This window comes from Salvelinus sp. IW2-2015, unplaced genomic scaffold (assembly GCF_002910315.2).
Source record: "Salvelinus sp. IW2-2015 unplaced genomic scaffold, ASM291031v2 Un_scaffold3799, whole genome shotgun sequence".
Lineage (NCBI taxonomy): Eukaryota > Metazoa > Chordata > Actinopteri > Salmoniformes > Salmonidae > Salvelinus > Salvelinus sp. IW2-2015.
This window is the reverse complement of record NW_019945073.1, coordinates 37,126-62,213: the sequence shown is the minus strand read 5'-3', so window position 1 is coordinate 62,213 and position 25,088 is coordinate 37,126. Positions and strand designations below refer to the sequence as shown.

At 44.0% G+C, this 25,088-nt stretch overlaps 1 protein-coding gene across 1 annotated transcript in view; it reads left to right on the top strand.

Annotated features, from left to right (window-relative positions):
* Positions 1-25,088, top strand: part of LOC112076506 (A disintegrin and metalloproteinase with thrombospondin motifs 7-like) — a 50,070-nt gene that overhangs the window by 12,805 nt on the left and 12,177 nt on the right. The window lies entirely within an intron of this gene.

Here is a 25,088-nt window from a genome sequence, read left to right as displayed (position 1 = left end):
AGCAGAGAACTGGAAGGAAAGGGCCGGCGAAGGAGGAATTGGCTTTGGGGATGACAGTGAAATATACCTGCTGGAGCGTGTGCTGCGGTGGGTGCTTGCTATGGTGACAGTGAGCTGAGATAAGGGGGGGCTTTACCTAGCAACGACTTATAGATGACCTGGAGCCAGTGGGTTTGGCGACTGATATAAAGCGAGGGCCAGCCAACGAGAAGCATACAGGTCGCAGTGGTGGGTCCTCAACCTTGAGGCAATCTGTGGCATTTTGCTGTGTCGAGCACATTATATGAGTGGCCTTCTTAATTGTCCCAGCACAATGTGCACCTGTGTTATATTCATCGCTGTTTTAAATCATCTTCTGATATGCCACACTGGTCAGACGGGAGGATTAAATCTTGGCAAGGAGAAATGCTGCCACTAACAGGGATGTAAACTACATTTTGACAAACAGTCTGGTGGGGGCGTGGTTTGGCACTCTCTCTCAGATCCACCTGGCCAGAGGCATGAGGAGGAGTGATACCTTCCAACCTGGCAGGGCAGGCGGAGTCATACCTTTCAACAACTGGGCAGGGAGGAGGCCATGAGCGGAGGCGATACCTTCCAACCTGGCAGGCAGGCGGAGTCATATAACGCTTCCAACCTGGCAGGGAGGAGGCATGAGGCGGAGGGAGTACCTTCCAACTGGCCAGTGCCCATGAGGGAGGAAGTGATTACCCCAACCTTGGCAGCAGGGAAAGGCAGGTGGAGTGATACCTTTCCAACCTGGCAGAGACATGAGGCAGAGTGATATATCCGCAACCTAGCAAGGAGGAGGTGAGCTGATCTGGCTTGAAAGGCACTACTTTCTCAGGGCTATACGCACAGGGTTGCCAAGGCAACAGTAGCAATCAGGCCTAGGGGCCAGAGTGGCCAGAGTGAGAGAGTTCCACTCTGAGGCCAAGCTAACACCAGATGTTGGGGCTAAACCGCTCTGATGCTCTCACCTTTCAAACCCCCACTCCCAAACTGGAACCCTTTTATGTTGTTCATTGTCACATACACTAGATTGGTGCAGTCTAATTGTGTTGGCTTTACAGGGTCAGCCTTATATTAGTAACAGGCATTCCGGAAGCAAATTGAGTTAAGTACCTTGTTCAACCTCCGGGCACATTGACAGATTTTTCACCAGTTGTCGGCTCGTGTATTTGACCAGCGGACCTTTCAGTTAACTGACCCGATGCATTAACCGCTAGGTCTACACTCACATATGACGAGGACAGACAAACCCCATCACAGACAGAGGGCCACTGAGAGGCCGCGTGACTTTAAATCATAACGCAGACGTATGAAAATTCATCCACTGCACATCGCCCAGGTCCAGTGAACCTGAGCCTTAGAACAGCGACTCATTGAGCTACAGTCCTCTACAAGACTAAAATACCCCCACTCTGTTTTTAATTTAAAACATCAGAAACCAACTTACATCATCAATGCTAATATCTCTATGGCCACGATCTATTTTAGATCTCGACCAAGGTTGTGTCATCGTACTAAATGTGGCCGTCTATGGCAATTAACTAACTCTGCATTCCAACTATGTTTGACAACTGGGTCTTTCCTTTTGGTCAAATAAGACAAATAATATTGTTAGTCCCAAAACAAATTGAAGCAAAAATAGACAAGGACCAGGACACGGTGACAGAGTTACCTCCGCTTTATTTAACAGACCATGGAAAAGGAGCAACAATACGCTTAAACACTTTATGGAGAGGTTTTTTCTCACAACTTTCATTGAAGGATGCTCTCGGCAGGTCGATACAGATCTGTTGTGTACTCTATATCTCTATATACTGAAACCCCTGGGGTTAAAGGGCCTCAGTACTATAAAGACGTAAATACACTGGATATACTGTTTATGCGCCTTAAAAACTAGCAGAAGGACATAACCCATAGATTTAGAAACTGAATATGATTTCTTTCTTTGTTCTTAGTTTTGATATAGATGCTTATGGGAACTGTCCAGAGATGGGGCTTCCTCTCTTGAAAACATTCTAGAGACACGCCACATGAATATATTTGCCTGAACACAGTGGCGTTCTGTAAGTGTATTTCCTTATTAAACTGAACACTCCACTCTCCCAGTCAATCCCAAAGACCCCACCTGAGTAGACAGGGAGGGTAGAGGAGTGAATGGCATTCCTCAGTTTAATTCCACCTCACCTGCGTTCTCCATCGCTGTCTCTCTCTCCCTCTCTCTCCATCTCTCTCTCCTCTCTCTCCATCTCTCTCTCCTCTCTCTCTCCATCTCTCTCTCTCTCTCTTCTCTCTCCCTCTTCCATCTCTCTCTCCTCTCTCCTCTCCCTCTCTCTCTCCATCTCTCTCTTCCGTCTCTCTCTCTCGTTCTCTCTCTCTCTCCTCTCTCTTCTCTCCTCTCTCGTCTCTCGTTCATCTCCCTCTCTCTCTCCATCTCTCTCTCTAGCGCCTCGTTTCAGACCTCTCTCTGAGTCCTTGTAGATTGGTAATTAACTCGCTGTTGTTTTCTTCTCATGACAGCTGACACAGCCCAACATGTTTTCTCTCTCTCTTCCTCCATTCTCCTCCTCCTTCCCTCTCTTCGCCTCTTTATCCCCCCTCCATCCCTTCACCCCTCAAACTCTCAACACAATCGCAGTACATCACCCAACACAACACACACATCTCATGGGGCCAGGGGTGAATTATGTCCATGGTAGAGCTGAAGAGTTACAGATTACAGACTACCATCCCAGGCTTTCTCTCTTTATAATTACACAAGAACACGCACACACATACACACGTGCACACACACACACAACACAACGAGGCCGCCCTCTGTCATAATTACCCAGCCCTTGTTAGTGCCGTGGGGACACATGGTGGCTAATACCCAGAAAGAATCATACTGGTTTGTCAAGCCCCTGTAACGCTAGTGTATGTAAACCACCACTTTGTCACTGCGAGAGACTGTGTGTGTGTGTGTGTGTGGTGTGTGTTGTGTGTGTGTGTGTGTTGTGTCGGTGTGTTGTGGTTGTGTGTGTGTGGTGTGTGTGGTGTGTGTTGAGGGGGGTGTGTGTGTGTGTGTGTGTGTTTGGTGTGTGTGTGTGTGTGTGGGTGTCGTGTTGTGTGTGGTGTGTGTGTGTAAACACCATTGGGGCCTGTCAGCTGTCAGCAGCAACACAATGCCCTGCCTCCTTAATTACTACACACAGTTCATCAATCAGTTGTTCTGGACAGTTAATAGGGTGAAGAGGAAAGGTGTGGGTTGGTTTGATTAATGAGGAGAAGAAGTCCCTTTACAACATATGCAAATAAATTAGATGTCTTTCTCTTGATAATTGGTAATAGATTAGTGACAATTTCAGAGTGATATTCGCGTTACAATGGGAGTGTGTAGGTGGGAAATGGGAGTGTGTGTATGTGGTGTTGTGTGTGTATGTGTGGTGTGCGTGTGGTGTTGTCAAGGTGGGATTAAATGACTGTACAGAGGCTTTTCTGATCCGGCCTAAATTGTTTCGGCTCACTTAAAAGCACAAAACGCTAACAACAAAATCCAGTGGCAACGCACACAGCACAAACATAGATATGGCAACATGATTAAAAAACTGCTCTCTCTTTAACTTTATATTTTTTCTACGTAAAACAGCAGTTTAATGCTAAAGAGTCTAAGATATTGCATTGAGCCCATAGAAACACCATCGAATAAGCAGAATTAATTCATGGAAAAACAGATAGTCAAAACATACATTCAAAAGGAAGTTTGTTTTAAAGTGTCTGTCTCTTATCCTCGAGAGAATAGAAGAAAGATTTCAGGACATTATTATGTTATTTATTTACCGAATGTAACTCGTTTTTTTTGGCACTAAAATTACCTCCCAATGACAGCATATTTATCCATTTTTTTTAATTCCCAGGTAACCGGGCTACCTTAAGACGAGTCCCGGTGAGCTGCAGAAAACGGAGAACACCATGCTGTTTGTGAGTGTCTCGTCTTTCCATAGAGTGGACATTTCTTTTCTAGGAGGCCAACCATTCGAAACTACCAGACGTTTTTCGTGAGAAGACCGATTTTTCACAGGATATTCTCCTGGTACATGACAAACACCGGCTGTAGGCTCGCCCACTTCCACCTCCTTGCAGATGCGGAGCGCCGGACATTGGCTGATGCGATGATTAAGACGTTAGCCATGGCAAAAAACAGATACTGTATCTCTAGCACAATGTGGAACGACTTGAGATGCTGATGTATGGCTCTCTTCAACACGCACCGACTGAATATTTAGCATTGTTGGGAAAGAGCTCGTATCTAGTAACGTAAGCATTTCATGGTAATGTCTACACCTGTTGGTATCGGCGTATGTGGGACAAATCAGTGTTTATTTTATTTGCCCACTCCCTCTTGGTCCCCCACCCTTTGTTTTTCCAGCATGCCTCTCTGCCTTCCTTCCCACTTTCTTTCAGGCCCTTCCTCTCTCTATCTGCCGCCCTCTTTCTTCAACTTTTTTACTGTCTCCTTCCGTCTCCGCTCCTTCCTACCTTCTTCCCTATTTCTCTCGTAGGGAAGTAATATTAGCAGTCTCACCAGCACTTATTGCCAAAGCGACATAAGAAGCAAGAGAAGATACAAACTGGTTTTGGAGTTTTAGCCAGTTTCTTGGTCAGCTTGGGACCAACTGGAGGCAATAAGGCCAGTCTTGTGGTCAACAGGGCCAACTGGCCGTAATTACTTCTGAGCAAAGACTACACTTGGTCCTGCTGACCACGAGAGAGTAGCCTAATAACTCTAGTTGTCCCAGTGACCCAAGAGGCTGTCCTATAACTCTAGTTGGTCCCAGCTGACGCACAGGGCTGTCCTACTAACCTAGTTTGGTCCCAGCTGACCACAAGGCTTGTCCTATAACTCTAGTTGGTCTCAGCTTGACACAGGCTGTCCTAATAACTCTAGTTGGTCCCAGCTGACCACAAGGCTGTCCTTATAATATAGTTGGTCCAGCTGACCACAAGGCTGTCCTATAACTTAGTTGGTCCCAGCTGACGCAAGCAGGCTGTCCTATAATCTAGTTGGTCCCGGGCTGATCACAAGGCATGTCCTATATCTAGTTGGTCCCAGCTGACCAAGAGCTGTCTATAACTTAGTTGGTCCCGGCTGATTAAAAGGCTGTCCTATACACTCTAGTTGGTTCGCAGCTGATCACAAGGTTGTCCTATAACTCTAGTTGGCCCAGCTGACCAAAGGCTGTCCTATAACTCTAGTTGGTCCAGCTGACACAAGGCTGTCCCTATAACTCTAGTTGGTCCAGCTGATCCACAAGGCTTGTCTATACTCTAGTTGGTCCAGCTGATCACAAGGTGTCCTAATAACTCTGAGTTGGTCGCCAGCTGACACAAGGCTGTCCGTATAACTCTAGTTGGTCCCAGCTGACCACAGGCTGTCCTATAACTCTAGTTGGTCCCAGCTGCAAGGTGAGGCTGGTCCTATACTCTAGTTGTCCAGCTGACCACAAGGTTGTTCCTATAACTCTAAGTTGGTCCCAGCTGACCACAAAAGGCTGTCCTAATAATCTAGTTGGCCCAGCTGACCACAAGGCTGTCCTATAACTCTAGTTGGGTACCCAGCTGACCACAAGGTTGTCCTATAACTATAGTTTGGTCAGCCGACCCAAGGCTGTCCTATAACTCTAGTTGGGTCGCCAGCTGACCACAAGGCTGTCCTATAATTAGTTGGGTCCCAGCTGACCACAAGGCTGTCCTATTAACTCTAAGTTGGTCCCAGCTGAACCACAAGTTGTCCTATAATCTGTTGGTCCAGCTGGATCACAAGGTTGTCTATAAACTCTAGTTGGTCCAAGCTGACCACAAGGCTGTCCTATACTCTAGTGGTCCGCTGATCACAAGGCTGTTCCTATAATCTAGTTGGGTCCAGCTGAACACAAGGCTGTCCTAATAATCTAGTTGGTCGCTTAGCTGACCACAAGGCTGAGGCTTATACGATGTGCATACCGACCAACAGATGCATGCCACTTCCAATTTGCATACCAGGCCCCATACAGATTCCACTGACAAACTGCAATCTCAATTGGCAATCCACTCTCACACCTGGACAAAGGAATACCATCTGTGAGGATGCTGTTCATCTCAACACCATAGTGTTTCCGAGCTCGCTCAAAAGCTCAGGACCTTGTAACTGAAGCTTTGAGTGTGTCAAGCAACTGCACGGTGCTGGGTTTTTTTGCACGGCTCAATCAGTTTCCGTGTGCAACAAGAATGGGTCCAGCCACCTTCCACAGGACATCCAGCTAACTTGAAACACAACTGTGGGAAGATTGGAGTCAAACATGGGTCAGTGCGCCTGTGGAATGTTTCGGCACTTGTAGATCATGCCCTGACGATTGAGGTGTTCTGCAGGCCAAAAGGGGGTGTAAACTCAATATAGGAAGGTTTTGTAGCAACTCATTGTATAATTCTCCTATCATTGCCTGCACCGTAGCCCATGCAAAAACGATACTGTATCTCTAGCACAATGTGAACGACTTTGAGATGCTGATGTAATTGCTCTCTTTCAAACCAACCCTGAATATTACGCTATAACACTCTAAACATCACTAACTACTCTAACACTAACACTCTAACAACTAACACTATAACACTCCTAACACTGGGAACTAACACTCTAACACTATAACAATTACACTCTAACAGGCACTAACACTGCTAACACTACGATGATCTAACACTATACCAATTACACTCTAACGCACTAACACTGCTAACACTGACCTAACACTCTGAAACAGTGATCAACACTCTAACATGAACTAACACTCTTAACACATAGTCAAGGGTTACACTCTAACGCACTAACACTCTAACACACTAACACTCTAACACTAACACTCTAACACTGAACTACACTCAACACTCATGAGACATTTGACACTCTTAACGCACTAACCACTCTAACATCTGACACTCTAAACTATACAATTACACTCTACGCACTAACACTTCTTAACACTCTAACACTGGATACTCTAACACTATACAATTACACTCTAACGCACTAACACTTCTAACACTGACACTAACACTCTAACAGTGACTCCAACACTCTAACACTGACACTAACACTCTAACACTATAAGAATTACACTCTAACGGCACTAACACTCTAACAACTAACACTCTAACAGCTGAACGACTTATAAACTACACTATAACATCTAACGCACTAACACTCTAACACTGACACTGCTAACACTATAACAAATTAACACTCTAACGCCACTAACACTCTAACACAACTAACACTCTAACAGCTAACACTCTAACACTGAACACTTATAACACTCTAACACTGAACTAACAACTGCTAACACTTATTAAGCAAATTACACTCTAACGCACTAACACTCTACATGACACTCTAAACACTATACGAATTACAACCTAATGGCACTAACACTCCTAACACTGACACTCTGACAATAACACTCTAACGCATCTAAAAACTCTAAACATGAACTAACGACTCTATACAGTGACGGTCCACATGCTAAACACTGACACTCTAACACTAACACTCTAATACTGACACTAACACTCTAACACTCTAATACTCATGCATCCCGTACCCTGTCAAGCAGGTGTGATGTTCAGATGTACCGATCCTGTGGCACGGTGTTGTTACACGTGGTCTGCCACTGTGAGGACGATCAGCTGCCCGTCCTGTCTCTCTGTAGCGCTGTCTTTACGCGTCTCACAGTAAGACCTTGCAATTTATTCGCCTGGCCACATTGCAGTCCTCATGCTCCTTGCAGCATGGCCTAAGGCACGTTCAGCGATCAGCAGGGACACTGGGCATCTTTCTTTTGGGTGTTTTTTAGGAGTCAGTTAGAATGGCCCTCTTTAGTGTCTAAGTTTCCATAACTGGTGACCTAATTGCCTACGTCTGTAAGGCTGTTAGTGACTTATGACGCGTTCCACAGGTGCATGTTCAATTAATTGTTTTATGGTTTCATTGAACAAGCAAGGGAAACCAGTGTTTAAAACCCTTTACAAATGAAGATTCTGTGAAGTTATTTGGATCTTTACGAAATATCTTTGAAAGACAGTGTCAGGGCCTGTTGAAAAGATGGAGGACGCAAGGTGCAGGTGGGTGAGCGTTACATGTTCCCTTATTAAACAAGACGCCGACAAAAACAATAAACACTACAAAACCAAACCGTAAAACTCAAAGGCTATGTGGCCATCTAAACTAAGTCAAACTTCCAAAAATCACAAGGTGGAAAAAGGATACTAAGGTATGGTTCCAATCAGAGACAAGATAGACAGCTGTCCCTGATTGAGAACGATAACTGGCCCAAACAATAGAAACAGAAAATCATAGAAAACAAAACATAGAATGCTCGCACCCCAAATCACACCTGACCAAACCAAAAAGAGAACATAAAAAGGAGTCTAAGGTTCAGACAGGGGTCAGACCGGGTCTGAAAAAGGGACGTTTTCTATGTTTGGCTGAGTTTATATACAGTACAAGGTCAAAGTTTGGACAACCTTACTCATTCAGGTTTTTTCTTTATTTGTACTTATGTTCTTACATTGTAGAAATTAATAGTGAAGACTTTAAAAGCTATGAAAGACAAATGGATCATGGTAGTAAGTGCAAAAAGAGTGTTGAAACAAATGAAGATATATTGTTAGATGATAGATTCTTCAAAGTAGCCACCCTTTTGGCCTTGATGACAGCTATTGCACACTCTTGACATTCTCGTCAACCAGCCTTCACCTGGAATGCTTTTTCCAACAGTCTTGGAAAGGAGTTACCACAATATGCTGAGAACTTGTTGGCTGCTTTTCCTTCACTCTGCATTCCAACTCATTGCCAATTAATCTCAATTGGGTTGAGGTCGGGTGATTGTGCAGGTCATCTGATGCGACTCCATGCAGCTCTCCTTCTGGTCAAATAGTTGGGCTGGATAAATACATTTTATGGCCTTTCTCTTGCAATTTAAAGACATGGTAAAAAAAAATCACGAAAGAAGGTTGGTTTTTTTTCTTTGCGATATCTTTTACCAATCTATTCTGTTATATTCTCCTACATTCCCTTTCACATTCCACAAGTTCGAAGAGTGTTTCTTTCAATGTACCAAGAATATTTCATATCCCTGGCTTCAGGGCCTGAGGCTACAGGCAGTGTTAGTGGATTTGGGTATGTCCATTTTATGGCCAAAGAAAATAGGGGCATATTCTTAGACGTTTTTAAAAAGTAATGATGGACTGTCGTTTATCTTTGCTTTATTTGAGCTGTCCAATCCTCTTCTCCTCATTCTAACCTCTGAGTGCTTTGGCTTTCGAAGACCATAGAAAGGCAGGGTAGGATAGATATAGGTCTGTAGCAGTTTGGGTCTAGAGTGTCACCCCCTTTGAAGAGGGGGATGACCGTGGCAGCTTTCCAATCTTTGGGGATCTCAGACAATACAAAAGAGAGGATGAACAAGCTAGTAATAGGGGTTGCAACAATTTCAGAGGATAATYTTAGGAAGAGAGGGTCCAGATTGTCTAGCCCTGCTGATTTGYAGGGGTCCAGATTTTGCAGCTCTTTCAGAACATCAGCTATCTGGATTTGGGTGAAGGAGAAATTGGGGAGGCTTGGGCAAGTTATAGTGAGGGGTGCAGGGCTGTTGACCAGGGTAGGGGTAGCCAGGTGGAAAGCATGCCCAGCCATAGAAAAATGCTTATTGGAATTTCTCAATTATCGAGAATTTATCGGTGGTGACAGTGTTTCCTAGCCTCAGTGCAGTGGGCAGCTGGGAGGAGATCTCTTATTCTCCATGGTCTTGTCACATGGTATGTCACATGGTTGGATGTGTCACGTGGTTGGTGGTTGGATGTGTCACTTGGTTAGATGTGTTTGATTTGCCATCTTCTCTGCGATTACGGGTTGAATGTTAAGTGTTACAGTGCCTTCACAAAGTATTCCACATTTTTAAATGGATAAAAAAATRTATAAATGCTCACCCATCTACACACAATGCCCCATATTGACAATGCGAAAACATGTTTTTATAAATTTTTGTTATTACATAAATATTTAATTTGCGTAAGTATTCACACCCCTTAGTCAATACTTTGTAGAAGCATGTTTGGCAGCGATTACAGCTTTGAGTCGTCTTGGGTATGTCTAGATCAGCTTTGAGTCGTCTGGGGGATGTCTGGATCAGCTTTGAGTCGTCTTGGGTATGTCTGGATCAGCTTTGAGTCGTCTTGGGTATGTCTGGATTAGCTTTGAGTCGTCTAAAGTATGTCTGGATCAGCTTTGAGTCGTCTGGGGATGTCTGCATAAGCTTTGAGTCGTCTTGGGGATGTCTGGATCAGTTTTGAGTCGTCTTGAGGATGTGTCTGGATCAGCTAGGAGTCGTCTTGGGGATGTGTCTGGATCAGCTAGGAGTCGTCTTGGAATGTGTCTGGATCAGCTTTGAGTCGTCTTAGGGTATGTCTGGATCAGCTTTGAGTCGTCTTGGGGTATGTGTCTGGATCATTTTGAGTCGTCTTGGTATGTGTCTGGATCAGCTTGAGTCGTCTAGGGTATGTCTGGATCAGCTTATGAGTCGTCTTGGGTATGTGTCTGGATCACTTTGAGTCTCTTGGGTATGTCTGGATCAGCTTTGAGTCGTCTGGGTATGTCTGGATCAGCTTTGAGTCATCTTGGGATGTCTGGATCAGCTTTGAGTCGTCTAGGGTATGTCTGATCAGCTTTGAGTCCGTCTAGGGTATGTCTGGATCAGTTTGAGTCATCTTGGGATGTCTGGATCAGCTTTGAGTCATCTTGGGGATGTCTGGATCAGTTTGAGTCGTCTTGGGATGTCTGGATCAGCTTTGAGTCGTCTTGGGGATGTCTGGATCAGCTTTGAGTCGTCTGGGATGTCTGGATAGTTTGAGTCATCTTGGGATGTCTGGATCAGCTTTGCACAACTGGATTTGGGGATTTTCTCAAACTCTTAAGTTACATGGGGAGCGGCGGTGAACAGCAGTCTTCAGGTCTTTCCACAGATTTTCAATGGGATTCAAGTCTGGGCTTTGGCTGAGCCACTCAAGGACTTTCACATTCTTGATCTGAAACTATTCCAGCGTTGTTTGGCTGAATGCTTGCGGTCATTGTCCTGTTGGAATGTAAATATTTGCACCAGTCTAAGGTCGTTTGCACTCTGAAGTAGCATCTTACCAAGGATGTTCCTGTATTTGGCTCATTCATTGTTCCCTCTATCATTACCAGTCTCCCAGTTCCGGCTGCTGAAAAGCATCCCATAGCATGATGCTACCACCACCATGATTCACGGAAGGGATGGTGTTAGAAGGGTGATAAGCTGTCCTGGTTTTATCCAGATATATCGCTTTGCATTCAGGCCAAATAGTTACCTTTTGTCCCATCAGACCACAGAATCTTTTACCTTATCTGAACTTTCAAGTGCCTTTTAGGAAACTCCAGACGTGCTTTCATGTGCCTTTTTCTCAGGTGGCTTCCGTCGTCTACTCTACATAAAGCCCAGATTGATCAAGTGCTGTAGAGACTATTGTCCGTCTGGCAGGCTCTCCCATCTCAGCCAATGAACTCTGTAGTTCTGTCAGAGTGTTTATTGGGTTTTTGGTCACCTCCCTGACCAAGTTCTTCTTGCCCGGTTGCTCAGTTTGGTTGGACGGCCAGCTCTATGCAGAGTCTGGGTAGTTCCATATTTTTTTCAATTTCCCAAAGATGGAGACCACTGTGCTCTTGGAAACTTCAACAATCTAGAAAATATTTATACCCTTCCCCAGATATACCGTGAGCTCCAAAAGTATTGGAACAGTGACACGTGTTGTTTTGACTCTCTACTCCAGCACTTTGGATTTAAAATTATACAATGACTGAGGTCAAACCCCCAAGACATTCTAACCTCTAAACATTTCAATTAAAACCTGGGAGGTTAGCACAAATATCATAGCCTCCCAAAAATGCCAACCTCCAGGTTGTAATTGAAATGTTGAGAGGTTAGAAAGTCTTGTGGGGGTTGACCTCATAGACATTATATCATTTAAAATCCAAAGTGCTAGAGTACAGAGCCTAAACAACAACATTTTGTCACTGTCCCAATACTTTTGGAGCTTACTGTATGCCTCATCACAATTCTCTCTCTGTGATCTACGGACAGTTCCTTGGACTTCATGGTATAGTTTCTGCTCTGACATGCACTAAATCAAGTCCAAACAATTGGTGGCACAGGGGGACTCCAATCAAGTTGTAGTGACATCTCAAGGATGTTCAAAGGAAGCTACGTTTGGAGTGTCATAGCAAAGAGGTGTGAATACTTATGTGAATTAGTTATTTCTGTATTTTATTTTCAATAAATTTGCTAAATTTCTAAAACATGTTTTTTCATTTGTAATTATGGGGTACTGTGTGTAGACGGGTGAGGAAAAATATATTTAATCCTTTTTTAACTCAGGCTGTAAACAACAAAATGTGGATAAGTCAAGGGGTATGAATACTTTCTGAAGGCACTGTATTCGTTGAGTGTTTGGGGCATCAATCAAGAAGACAATTAATGTAATATTTGAATGGCTTGATGTCTAGATTTGACAATTAATGAATTATCTGCTTAGTTTATTCTTCATGAAATTATTTGCAGTGGCACAAAATGGTCCTTACTGCGACAGAATTGTAATTATTAATTAATATACTCACATATTGTTAGTCAATTTTCTAGGAATAGATTAGTTCACAGAACAAAACACCCATTTAATTTATGATTAGTGCATCAGAGTGGGTATTGGATTTGCACATGGAATATTCTCTGCCCTCTGTTTACCAGCACTTCGATGTTTAATGCATTAAATTTAAATTATGCTTTTGCAAAAAAAATGTCCTGTCAATGTGCCCAGGGATTCAAAAAATCATCAACTTACTAGCTAAACATACACAGAACATATAATTTAAAAAACACAATTTTTCCTCACTGCATATTTCATGTTTTTTGTTCAACCAGCAAACACATTCTACCCACTCAAATCAAATCCAATTTTGTTTGTCACATACACATGGTTAGCAGATGTTAATGCGAGTGTAGCGAAATGCTTGTGCTTCTAGTTCCGACAGAGCATAATATCTAACAAGTAATCTAACAAATTCACAACAATTACCTTATACACACAAATGTAAAGGGATGGAATAAGAATATGTACATATATATATATAAATGGATGAGTGATGGCCGTGCAGCTAGGCAAGTTGCAAAAGATGATATGAAATACAGTATATATGAGATGAGTAATTGTAGCATATGTAAACATTATTAAAGTGGCATTATTTAAAGTGACTAGTGATACCTTTTATTAAATCCATTTATTAATGTGGCCAGTGATTTGGGTCTGTATGTGGCAGCAGCCTCTCTATGTTAGTGATGGCTGTTTAACAGTGGCCTTGAGATAGAAGCTGTTTTTCAGTCTCTCGGTCCCAATTTGATGCACCTGTACTGACCTCGCCTTCTGGATGATAGCGTGGTGAACAGGCAGTGGCTCGGGTGGTTGTTGTCCTTGATGATCTTTTTGGCCTTCCTGTGACATCGGGTGCTATAGGTGTCCTGGAGGGCAGTAGTTTACCCCCGGTGATGCGTTGTGCAGACCGCAAATTGGTCCGATATCTCTTACTCCTCGTCAGAAGAGAGGAAAGTCGTTACAGAACCACCCACCAAAAAAGACCAAGCAGCGTGGTATCGGGCAGGCAGTTCTGGACTCATGGACATGGGAGGAGATTCTGGAAGGAAAGGGACCCTGGGCACAGGCTGGGGAATATCGCCGCCCCAAGGCAGAGCTGGAGGCAGCGAAAGCTAGCGGCGTTGGTATGAGGAGGCAGCGCGGCTGGGACGAGAGGCAGCCAAGAATGTATTGGGGGGGCACACGGGGAGTGTGGCTAAGTCAGGTAGGAGACCTGAGCCAACTTCCCGTGCTTTCCGTGGAGAGAGGTGGTCCGGGCAGGCACCGTGTTATGCCGTGAGGCGCACGTGTCCCCAGGCGCAGGCATAGCCCGGTGCGCTACATTGCAGCTCCTCGTATCGGCCGGGCTAGAGTGGGCATCGAGCCAGGTGCGATGAAGCCTGCAGCTCATCTGGTCTCCAGTGCGTCTCCTGGTCCGTGTTATATGGCACCAGCCCTAAGCACTGTGTCGCCCGTGGGTCTGCACAGCCCAGTGCGTCCTGTGCTCTGCCGTCGCCGGCTAAAATCAACATCCAGCCAGGACGGGTTGTTCAGGCGCTTAGTTCGAGACCTCCAGTGCGCCTCCACGGACCGGTCTATCCTGTGCCTCCTCCATGGACCAGGCCTCCAGTAGATCTCTCCAGCTTGGTGAGTACTGTCTGCTGTTCTAAGAACCAAGTCTCCTGTGTGTCCCTCCAGTCGGACGCTCCAGAGCCTCCCTCCAGTCCGGACCCTCCAGAGCCCCCTCGGGTGCCTGAGCCCGCCCGTTTGTCCTGAGCCGCCCGTCTGTGCCCTGAGCCCCTGAGCCCCCCGTCTGTCCTGAGCCGCCCTGAGCCGCCCGTCTGTCCTGAGCGCCTGACCCCGTCTGTCCTTCTGAGCGTCCCCTGTGCTGCTCTGAGCCGCTTCTGGAGCCGCCCGTCAGCGCCGTGCACTGAGAGCCGTCCCGTCATGTCCTGTAGCCGCCTGAGCGCGCTGTCCTGAGCCACCCGTTAATGTGCCTGAGCCGCCCGTCAGTCCGGATCTGCCGGAGTCTCCCTCCTGTCCGGAGCTGCCCCTCAGTCCAGAGGCGTCCCTCAGTCCAGTCGTGCCCTTTACTAGGGTCTCAAATCCAGGGTCGGTGACGAGGGTCGCCGCTCCTAAGGTATCACAGAAGTGGGCCGAGACTATGGTGGAGTGGGGTCCTCGTCCCGCTCCAGAGCCGCCACCGCGGTACATGCCCACCCAGACCCTCCGCTATAGGTTCAGGTTTTGCGGCCGGAGTCCGCACCTTTGGGGTGGGTACTGTCACGTTCTGACCTTAGTTCCTTTTTTATGTCTTTATTTTAGTTTGGTCAGGGGATGGGGTGGGCATTCTATGTTGGTTTTTCTATGTTTTGTTCTGTTGTTCTATTTCTATGTGTTTGGCCTAGTATGGTTCTCAATCAGAGGCAGGTGTTAGTCATTGTCTCTGATTGGGAGCCATATTTAGGTAGCCTGTTGTCTATTGTGTTTTGTGGGTGGTTGTTTCCTGTGTCTGTGTTTGCACCAYACGGGACTGYTTYGATTTTTGTTTGTTCTTTCACTTTGTTATTTTGTATTTTTGTAGTGTTCAGTTTTACATATTAAATTGGACACTTACCACGCTGCAAATTGGTCCGATATCTCTTACTCCTYGTCAGAAGARGAGTATAGTYGTTACAGGCACAGATGGAACTATCCAAACAGAAGATGCATCTCCTTCCAATGTTGATATTTGGTTTTGTTGACAACCAAACACGAGTCAATATCACTTTTGAAATACAATAACTATCCTATTAACTTGTCAACAAGTTCACAAATTATATGTTGGATTCACGTCTTCAACTCAGTCAAAAATAAAAGTTAAAGAATGCGATTAAGCCAGTGGCTCAGATGGAACTATCCATGCAGCAGATACATCTTCTTTAAATGTTCATATTTTGATGCCTTGTCAACCAAACACAATTCAATATTACTTTTGTAATACAGTAAATGGCCTTGAGTTACAAACTAATGTAACAATCAACCTTAAAATTAGTAACACATCCATGGCCACATTGTGAGGTTACTGCAACTATATAAATGTCTTCCTATGTAATCATATAAAGTCTGTATGTTCAAGATAGCATGAATAGGTCATCGCAGGTCGGGTGGAAATCATCACAATTCCTGTAATAATCTGACCAGAATCTCCAACAGAATTGATCACTTGCACCATTTACTTTTTAATGTAATCTCAACTGTAATCCAGGTMATTCGGTTCTGTTATTAGATGAAGCACAGTGATAAYGCARTCTGTTGTATAAATAAACAACATATCTGACATTGTATTCCCATTTGAGCTTTGCTGTCCTTTTAAATGGTTGAAGCTCAGGGATAGACATTTGGGTGACAACGAAAGAGAAGAGTTATTCTTATCCAAGGGAGGGCTGAAGCCTCAAAGACTCGGCCTCTCCTTTTAGTTGTATTTACATATACCCTGCTGTTGTATGTAGTAAAGGGCCCCTTTCCAACAAATGCCTAAGTCAGTGCTGGTTCAGTTAGAGCTCATTACAAAGAAGTGGGACACGTATAGAGACATGCTATACATTTGACTGGAGTTGACCTCCAACTACTTATCTATAAACTCTATTTATAGGTTTTTGCATTATACTCCAGCACTGTAGGTCAGGGCGTTTTTTTCTCTTGAATCTAAGGCTATGTACATTGACACTTGATGAAAACCCTGACGCGGGTGAAAGTTTTTGTCCTAAATGTAGAATAACCAGATGTATTTTCAATCCACCTTCATCCAAAAGAGTGGACTTCATTTTCTTGTTAGTTCTGGTCTGTTTGGGCATTTGATCTACGCATCCTCATAGCGAATTCATCTAACTTGTGTGCTGCACGACTTGTTTTCTGACTTAACTACTTCGCATCACAGCATTCTAATTCTACACTATACTTAGATTGCTTGTCAAAAGATTTTTTTATACTATTTTTTCACTGTAACCTAAAACATTTGCATAACTTAACATTAGTTTGAGATATGAGTAGCATAGGAATACGGCGGTAGATGTTAAAAATGGTCCTGCTCCTTGGCCAATCAAGCTACAAGACCAACTTAACACAAATATGTTCAAGCATCTTAACATCAAATTATTTTAAAACCTTTATCAACTATAATTATATACAAATGTGCATAGAGTCGTGGCAAAAGTTTTGAAGAATGAACAAATTTAATTTCATACAGTTCTGCTGCCTCATGTTTTATGTTAGATGGCATTCTTGCATATACTCAGATGATTTTATGAGAGTGATCAGAGAGATTCGCAATAATTGCAAAGTCCCTCTTTGCCATGCAAATTAACTGAATCCCCGCCAAAATTCCACTGCATTTCAGCTCTGCACAAAAGGACCAGCTGACATCATGTCAGTGATCTCTTCGTTAACACAGGTGTGAGTGTTGACAGGGGACAGAGGTTGGAGATCACCTCTGTCATGCTGATTGAGTTCGAATAACCAGACTGGAAGCTTCAAAAGGGGGTGGTGCTTGGAATCATTGTCTTCCTCTGTCAACCATGGTTACCTTGCAAGGAAACAGGTGCCCGTCATCATTGCTTGCAAGGGCTTCACAGACAAGGATATTGTGCCAGTAAGATTGCACCTAAATCAACAATTTATCGGGATCATCAAGAAACTTCAAGAAAAGCGGTTCAATTGTGTGTGAAGAAGGCTTCAGGGCGCCCAGGGTCGAGTGGCAGACGCCAGGACATCTCTCCTAAAAGTTGATCTCAGCTGCGGAGATCGGTGCACCACCAGTACAGAGCTTGCTCAGGAATGGCAGCAGGTGTGATGAGTGATATCTTGTACGCACAGTGGGGAAATACTTTTGGAGGATGCGCTGGTGTCAAGAAGGGCAGCAAAGAAGCCAGGAAAAACATCAGGGACAGACTTATTTCTGCAAAAGGTACAGGGATTGGACTGCTGAGGACTGGGGTAAAGTCATTTTCTCCGATGAATCCCCTTTCAGATTGTTTTGGCGCGCCTCTCGGAAAAAAGAGTTTGTCCGGAGAAGACCAAGGGTAGAGCACTACTCCATCAGTCTCTGCGTCATGCCAACAGTAAAGCATCCTGAGACCATTCATGTCTGGGTTGCTTCTCAGCCAGGGAGTGGGGCTCACTCACAAATATTTGCCTAAGAACACAGCATGAAATAAAAATGTACGAACACATCCATCCGAGAGCAACTTCTCCAACCATCCGAACAGTTCTGAGATGATGACAGATGCTTTCTCTCCTTAGCATGATGGGGACGCACCTTGCATAGAGGCAAAAGATGAATACATAAGTGGCTCAGGGAACAAAACATCGATATTTTGGGTACATGGCCAGGAAACTCCCAGATTAATCCCATTGGGAAGACTGTGGTCAATCTCAACGCGGGCGGGTAGACAACACAAAAACCACACAATTCTGACAAACTTCAAGCATTGATTAGGCAAAGATGGGCTGACATCAGTCAGGATGTGGCCCAGAAGTTATTGACAGCATGCCAGGGCGGATTGCAGAGGTTTTGAAAAAAGAAGGGTCAACACCTGAAATATTGACTCTTTGCATCTCAACTTCTATATGTAATGTTCATAAAAGCTTTGACACTAATGAATGGCTTGTAATTATTTTTCGATTCCATAGTAAACTTTGACAAAATATCTAAGACACTGAAGGCAGCAGACTTTGTAGAAATTTAATATATTGTTAGTTCTCCTAAAACTTTTGCACGACTGTACATTTGCATTAAAATACACTCACCCCCTACTGCTGCATTGACCCATAGAAACGCATTGAAAACAGATTAACTACATGTCCTCAAATAAATTCATCAAACCAAAGTTTGTCCGAAGTGTCTGTCTTATATCTGACAGACATAAGAAAGATCAGAGAAATTGTTTGTCACTAAACCGTCTCCATATATACTGTACTTCCATAATCTCCTTTTTGGGTCTTGTGGGGGCATGTGGGCGTCCTAGAGCAAACAAACTGAATGTACAGTACAGTCAAACGCTCATTGGCCACATTGTGAGGTTACTGCAACTATATAAATGTCTTCCTATGTAATCATATAAAGTCTGTATGTTCAAGATAGCATGAATAGGTCATCGCAGGTGGGTGGAAATCATCACAATTTTGCACTACTCATTGAAGGGTTTTTCTTATGTTTATAACTATTCTTTCTAGCATTGTATGATATAAATGTGAAGAACATCAAAAACTCATGAAATAACACCTAATAGAATAATCTATGTCACGACTAAAGAAAGTGTAATTACATAATCAAAAGAATATATTTGTCGATTCTTCAAAGCTAGCCACCACTTTGCCTTGATGACTAGGCTCTTGCACCACTCTTGGCATTTCTCGTCAAAGCTCTCATCCTGGATATGTCATTTCCAACTAGTCTTGAAGGAGTTTCCATAATGCTCAGCACTTGTTGGCTGCTTTTCCTTATTCTGCTCGCGTTTCCAGCTACATACCCACATCGGGTTACAATATCTGTTCTATGACCATGTGGCCAGTCATTGATGGCCAGACGCCATCACTCTCCTTTCTTTGGTCAAATAGCCCGTACAGCAGAGCTTTGATTGGTTGATTGGATAGAATGTTATGGTCCTGTCACATTGATAGCAAACATATATGGGATAGGTGGATAATCGCCGCCAAAACTATTGGTGGTGATCGTGTCAGATCACATAGCTTTGGTGTAAGTGGTGCTTGAACTTCGTAAATTAAATGTCTACTGACATGTGTCACGCACAAAGCAACCCACACCACACAATTATCATCCTGGCACCTCATGCTTGTGCTTTCACCGTAGCAACAGCAATTGCTTGGAAGATATCCGTTTTCTCACCGTTCTCTGCTTCTCACAAAGGCAGACGGTGGTTGTTAACCAAAAAATCTAAAGGATTCTGCGTACTCGACCAAATCTACCGACGTCTAACTGGATCCAGTTGTCGTGTGGTTTTCTGCTTGGCCAAAGCAAGTCTCTTCTCTCTTTTATGTGGTATTTGTGCCTTTGTGACTGTCGGATGCTTGACGATTCTGGTTCACGTGGCTGTTCAAGCGTTCACTGAATTAACAGAAGGCCTGGTACTCTAAGTTTTAACAGAGGAGGTGAGACTGAATGTCATCCTCTGCAGACCAAGGTAACTCGCGTCTCCCTTACCTGTAGGCGCATCTATGAGAAGTCCAGTGTTTCATCATAGTGTCCTGATGGTGTTGTTTGCGACTGCACCTAGAAACTTATAGTCAAAGTTGCTTAAAAGGTTCCTGATGATCTATGAACCTCTTGTCTTAAAGTAACTGATGGAATGTCATTTCTCTTAGTTGTTATCTTTGAGCTTGTCTCTTATTGCATACATATGGACCTGGTATTTTACCAAATAGGACTATCTTCTGTAATCCACCCCTAACCTTGTCCACAAGACATACTGATTGCGTCAAACATGAATAAGGAAAGGAAACAATTCCTGACAATTAAGCAAGGCACGAGCTGCGTTGTTAAGCATTTTTTGGGGTGTCTACATTGATTCAGTATTTGGAAAGTAGTGTTATTCTTCATAGTTTTCGATGTCTTTCACTATATTACTTAAACAATGCTTATGTCAAAATAGTAAATATAAAAAGAATATCCTCTGTGTGAATAAGTAGGTGTCTCAGGAAGGGAAAACAGCCGGTGCATTTGACTGAGAAAACTATACTTATGTATGGCTGCGATCGTCTAGTCGTCTACCCCTTTAGCGATACTCATAGATGGTCATATTAGTTGTGTAGCTTTCAACTATTTCAGGCAACATCGCATTGACTGATTTGGCAGTGCTTGTGTGCTGTAGCCGACTATCCAGATGAGTCCTTGTGTGCTGTGGATCAGTCTAGAGCAAAACAACCGACAATGTTCACGTGTGAGGTTCTTCAATCTTTTCCAATTTTCGCGCTGACAAGCACCGCTTAGTTACTGTCACCTTTCACAGTCAGATGCAGAAGTGTTACTTAAGCAGATGTGTGGATTGAGACGCATCCAATGCCAAAAAAAAACAAGCATGTCTAGCTTAAACTGCTTAGATTACTTAAATGTTTGTGTTTATGCTAATATGATCTTCAGCAGGGGCGAGGCACAGCGACTTAGGGGGTTAAAAATCATTCAGCTAGAGACACCCAAACCCTCTCTCTCTCTTCTCATTAGTCACATGTGCCAAAATACAACAGGTATAGTTGTAGAGCCTTCAACCAGTGAACGAAACTACTGACTTTTCAAGCCCTATAACCAACAAATGCAATAAAGTCAAAAAAATACTGAATAAGAATAAGAAAATAAATGTAACAAGACATTAAAGAGCAGCTTTGAAATAACAATAGAGACTATATAACCGAGTAGTTAGTTGAGGTAAAAGTATGAGTACATGGGTAGTAGTTATTAAAAGTGATCTATGGTATTAGAATGTGTTACTTTCAACACGAAGACTTGAAGTAGCAAAGGGCAGACACAGATAGAATGCAGATGGGGAGCGGTGGGACAATGCATAAATAGTCTAAGAGGCTGTCAATTACGAAGCTTTTCTTTGGGAACTCTCAAAGCTTTTGGCAGTTCTTGCCTGGTACACTTGGCCCGTGGCAGTAGAGAGAGACAGTTCATGACTAGGGTTTGGCTGGAGTCTTTGAGCAATATCTGACACCGCCTGGTATGCATAGGGTCTTCTCGGATCGGCAGGAAGCTTGGCGCAGTGATGTACTGGGCCATTCGGTCGGAAGCCGAGCAGTTGCCATACTCACCAGGACAGTGATGCAAACCCAGTCAGGTTAGGTGCTTCCACATTGGGCGCAAGCATAGTAGAATCCTTTTTGGTGTAGGATTTGCTAGAGGACCTATGTTCCGCAAATTCTTTTGATGGGGAATGCAGGCGTTGTTGTAGCCTCATTGCAGCAGATAATGAGCTATTGGTGTGCTTAGAGCAAATGACTTGGAGTTTGTTGGTGAATGCAATTGGTCCAACAGTCCAGAAGATAAAATACAGGAAAGACTCTCCACCATGCTATGCTCACTGCAGTCCACTGTTAGAACTATTGAGAACATTAGGCGTCGTCGACTTGTGCTCCTCATTTTTCCCTGGTAGTCACAATATTCTCCTTTGTCTTTCGTCCTCTCACCTTCTCCATCTCATTCCCACTCATTTTTCTCTATTTCGATTTTCAGTCTCTCTCCTCACGTTCTTTTAACACCACCCACTTTGCTAATGTTTATGTTCGCTCCTGGATAATATTAGCTTTACTGTAAAAACTCATCAAGGTTTGTGTCAATATGCAATTGGTTTAGTTTTTTGGCTGTACTGTGATTTTTGATTTGTTCTAATTAGTCTTATTATTCCATTGCGCATTTACGTTGTTTGCCTCCCGACATACAACAGACCATCATTTCCAAGCCATAGTGATCTTCTGTCTCTCGACACCAACAGAACAGCGTTTTGATGGACAAAGACAACATACATTAATTGGGTTTCTAAAGTAAAGGGTGAGGGACCAGGGAGCATGTCCATGGTATCGACGATATCACCGCTCCTCTCTCTTCATTCAGGTGAGCATATTGAATGCGATGAAAATAGTATCGACATGGGTTTGCATTCCATCAGCACACAAGCGTTTCGAGATTATAAGAAGATAATCGAGCACAGAGGCGCTGGGTGGGCGGTACATCTAAAATCCAACACCTGCTTGTTATTATTATTTAAAGAACCACCTATTTTTGTTCATCACATCACACAATGGAGATTGAACACCATGGGGCCAGGAAAAATTCTTACGAAAAAACAAAGGCTGCGTATTAAGACACGGACATAGGCTAAGCCCTCAGCATCTTCCTGATATTTTTGGCTTTTCTAATTTGGCTCCGTTTACCAAGCTTGTTGACCAATTATCAGATCAGCTCTGACACAAGATCAAGACCATAGTGGGAAAAAAAGATCAGATTGGGCTGCCTTGTGCGACGCCTGTGTAACACGGAATCAATTTCGGACAATGTTGTGATTAGTCAGGCTAGCAAGTCTGCAAGGCTTTGACATATCAAGCGACCATATGCTGATACACAAAGGCCAAAGCAATTCAAATTGGAACCATGTCGGAGAAAACACTGTTTGAATCTCTCTTCATACATCACATCAATTTTTCATAAATTATTTGTTTATCCAAATGTTTTGGTATTAATAACAGCATTCATATAGGCAAAATTCTGTCTGTATAATTTAGCTTAGCTAGTACGCCAAAATGTTGCCTATTTACCAAACCATGTTTTTTAAGCAATCAGCTAGCTAGCTAACCAAGATAGGCGGCGAGCTTATAGCTCTAGGTCGGTGAGTTCACTGGATCAATCGACAACATTTATTAGGCCTCCCGAAGTGGGGCATGCGGTCTAAGGCAACTGCATCGAGGCTGCTCTGAGCGCGCTCACTACACAGCACCTTCGGCAGCAGTGTCGATCCGAGGCTGTATCACAGCCGCGCCGGCAGCCCCGTACAAAAAGAGTCGACGTAAGGAGAGCCGCAATGGGACAAAGACATCCGGGCCGGCCAAACCCTCCCCTAACCAGGCACGCCCTAGTCCAATTGTGTGCCGCCTCATGGGTCTCCTGATCACGGCCGGCTGTGATACAGCCTTGGATCGAACCTGGGTCTGTAGTGACGCCTCAAGCACCTCGATGCAGTGCCTTAGACCGCTGAGCCACTCGGGAGGCCTAATAAATGTAATTTTATAAGTGAACTCAGACCTAGAGCTTAGCTCGCCGCTATCTTGGTTAGCTAGCTAGCTGTTGTTAAAACATGGTTGGTAAATAGGCAACATTTTGGCTAGCTAGCTAGCTAAATTTTTACAGACAGAATTTTGCCTATATCAATGCTGTTATAATTACCAAACATTTGGATAAACAAATAATTTATGAAAAATGATGTGATGTATGAAAAGATTGCATGTTCCATTTGAATTGCTTTGCCTTTGTGTATCAGCAAGGTCGCTTGAGATGTCACAGCTTGCAACTTGCTGCAACGAAATTGTCCAAATTGATTCGTGTTACACAGGCGTCGCACAGGCAGCCCAATTCTGATCTTTTTTTCCCACTAGTTGGTCTTTGATCTTTTTCAGAGCTGATCTGATTGGTCAAACGACCAATTAGTGAAAAAAATATCAGAATTGGGCTCCTGTCTAAACGCAGCCGTAGAGTAATCTGCATGGTGTTTCATCTCCATTGTGTGATGTGATGAACAAAATAGGTGGTTCTTTTAAATAATAATAACAAGCAGGTGTTGGATTTATGTACCGCCCATCCCACCCTTGTGTCGCTTAGTTATAATGTGTGGCTGGGAATGCAACATTTGAAGTATTTTATAAGCATTCAATGCTCACCTGAATGAAAGAGGAGCTGTGGAATGTGATACCATGGGACATTGCTCTGGTCCCTCCACCCCTTTAGAACCTATTAATGATGTTCTTTGTCCTCAGTGTTCTGTTGTTGTCGAGGCAGACACTATGGCTTTGGAAATATGTTCTGTTGTTGTCGAGGCAGACACTATGGCTTTGGAATTAAACTATATTGACAATCAAAAACACATACAGCCAAACACCAATGCATTGACACAAACCTGTTGTTTTTCAGTAGCTAATTATCCAGGAGAGCTAACATATAGCAAAGTGGGGGTGTTAAAACTGAGGAGAGAGACTGAATGAGGAGAGAAAATGAGTGGAGAAAAATGAGATGGAGAGGGAGGACGAAAGACAAAGGAGATGATTGTGGCTACAGGAAAAAGAGGACCAAGCACGCCCTATTTCTCATCAAAGGGCTGCAGTGGAGCAGGTGAGAAGCTCTAGTTTCTTGGTGTCCACATCACCAACAAACTAACATTGTCCAAGCACACCAAGCAGTCGTGAAGAGGCACGACAACGCCTATTCCCCCAAAAGATTTGGCATAGGTCCTCAGATCCTAACAAGGTTCTCACAGCTGCGCCATTGAGAGCATCCTGACTGGTTGCATCACTGCCTGGTAGGGCAACTGCTCGGCTTCCGACCGCAAGGCACTGTGCGAATGCCCAGTACATCACTGGGGCCAAGCTTCCTGCCATCCAGGACCTCTATACCAGGCGGTGTCAGGTATATGTCAAAGACTGCAGCCACCCTAGTCATAGACTGTTCTCTCTGCTAAGCACGGCAAGTGGTACCGGAGCGCCAAGTCTAGGTCCAAGAACTTCTAAACAGCTTCTAGACATTTGCATTGCCCCCTCTCCCCCTCTTTTATGCCGCTGCTACTCTCTGTCGTTATCATCTATGCATAGTCACTTTAATAACTCTACCCACATGT